This window comes from Drosophila subpulchrella, unplaced genomic scaffold, assembly GCF_014743375.2.
Source record: "Drosophila subpulchrella strain 33 F10 #4 breed RU33 unplaced genomic scaffold, RU_Dsub_v1.1 Primary Assembly Seq354, whole genome shotgun sequence".
Taxonomy (NCBI): Eukaryota; Metazoa; Arthropoda; class Insecta; order Diptera; family Drosophilidae; genus Drosophila; species Drosophila subpulchrella.
Window position 1 is genome coordinate 9000875 of NW_023665577.1, and position 2639 is coordinate 9003513.

Below are 2639 nucleotides of genomic sequence, written 5' to 3' on the forward strand. Positions count from 1 at the left end.
ACAAATGTTAAAAATAAGCTTACAAAAAAACCGAAACAATAATTGTCCATTAGTTGAAAATTTGAATAATACCATTTAATTAAAATGAATTAAAATGTATTTAAATATATATTTACTTTAAATTCAATATTTTCATAATTGAAAACTCATGGGAAAAATTCTGATTTTCACAAGTGATTTCACTTGGGACGTGTCACATGCAAGTGATTTCTCAAGTGAAACTGATGGAAAATTTCTGATTTTCACAAGTGATTTCACTTGGGACATGTCACTTGCCAGTGATTTCATAAGTGAAAACTCATGGAAAAATTCTGATTTTCACAAGTGATTCACTTGGGATGTGTCACCGGCACGTGACAGGCCATACGAAAAATGAGTATAAGGAACAAGTGAAATCCCGTGGGACTTCGAAAAATTTTCATTTGAATTTTCACTTGTGAAAATGCGGACATCCCATACAATTTTCTATATGGAGCATCACTTGTTCTTCACTTGTGCAAGAGGACATGTCCCACGTGATTCCCAAGGTGATTCACAAGTGAAACTTTTTTTTTGGAACTGAGGGTGTATGCAAGTTGTTTACTAGATGTTATTAGCTGGTTACTAGCTGTTTAGTATCTGGTTTCTATATGTTTAGTAAATGTATACAAGTTGTTTACTAGTTAGCTGGTTACTAGTTGTTGTTAACTTCTACGAGCTGTTATAGTCTTTTGTTAAGAATGATCAAAAATTCTTGATCACTAGACGACTTTCCATGTAAAGTAAAAACTTACACTCTGATTTTCAATGTATTTGCTATAATAATATGTGTATCCTTAACTACAATAGCTAGCCGTACACCCCATAACTATAGTTATTAGCTACAATAAAATGTCTAGAAAAAACAAAGTATAAGAATGTCAAAAAACGATTTCAAACTAACTATAATTGGGAAAGTAATTGAAATCGCTCCGGCGTAATACAGTTAAACCAAAAAACACTGTGAATATCCCATTTTCTATCACCATAATAAATGTGTATACCCACACCTAAATTACCAATTGTATCCTTTGTCCAAAATGTGAGTGACTTTCACTTACAAATTTGTCACCGATAATTTAAGTCCCATTAAGCAAACCACCCATTGCTAACCATACCATAACCTCAGAGTCATGTTGGTTACCTACAATAAAGACAGGTGGTGGTGTACAGGATTGCTAAAATGCCTCGACGCAGGCGCAAAGGTAAAGGTAATGGAAAAAATTCATGTTCCAGAATTTCAGACGAAGTAGCGCCAACGCCTTTTGTCCGGCATGGAAGTTTCGAGTGTGAAGGTGGCGGACATATTTAACTGCCTTTGATGATTTGCTGGGAAGTAGTAGTGGGTGCTTCTCACTCTCAGGAAGATCGGAGTAGCGGTGCCTCCGAAAAGAGAAATAAACTTTAGAGGACTTAGGGTTGAACTTAGATGATTTCCAAACGACGTGTATGAATCGAAACATCCATGCGACAATGCGTAGACAAACGGTGTATGAGCTGTGCATTTCGAGTGACTCCAGCAGACAGTTGTTTTTAGTTGTGCTTAAAAATATGTGTTTCCGTGACAGTGCTGGGTTGCTTTGGGTGGGCACGAATCTCCACTTGGCGGCAGATGTAAAACTCTAGATTTCTGACACGCGATTTCTTACGATGGTTGAGAGCGTAACGGAGTGCTGCTGGAGCCAATGGAGTACTATTTGTGAGTCTGACCAGAAGTAAGACGGTATGAGTCTTTCGCCGAACAATCCTTTGACCTTGTTGAGTAGTTGAACGAGTAAGTGTGCGGCGCACAGTTTCAGTTTCGGAAGCGATTGTTTCTTGACAGGGGCTACTTCAGGCTTTGATGCCGAACGGTGATGTTACTTGGTACTTCGGTTCGCACGTACACACAACATCCGTATGCCCTGATGGACGCATCGCAAAATCCATGCAGTTGAATGTTGCTATTGGCATTTTGCAGGCAATACCGAGGTACTTTAAGTGTTGGCAACATGTTCAAGGATTCTAAGTAGTCGGTCCATGCATCATGTTGGGATTGCGGAACCGTTTCGTCCCAATTAAGGTTGAGTATCCACAGTTCCTGAAGAATCATTTTCGCCACGATGATTATCGGTGATAAAAGGCCAAGGGGGTCAAAGAGTGATGATGCGATGGATAAGATGGATCTCTTTGTAGCTGGCAAGGTTGGTTGTTTTGAAGCAAAGGTGAACAGAAACGCATCATCGAGTTGATTCCAAATGACACCGGGTGCGCTTGAACCATTGTCCTCACATGTGTTGAGTCTCTTCGTGGGCTTGCAATCAGTGAACTCAGGGCGGCTTGAGTGCCACTTGGTCAACGGAAAGTTCCCCTTTTGAAGAACATCGATGACTTATTGTTTGATGAGTTGCAAGGTGTGTATGTCGTCTGCTCTGCAAAGCAGGTCGTCCACGTAACGATGATTTGATAACCGATGCGCAGGTCGGGAATTCCTCCTTTTACTTGTCAGCCAAATAGTGTGAACTGCGCATTGCTAGATACGTTGCAGCGGCGGTTCCGTAAGTGACGGTACTCAACTGGAACGTCTGCAGTTCTGCATCTGGGGAACCTCGTCAAAATATGTTTTGATATTTTCGAAAGCT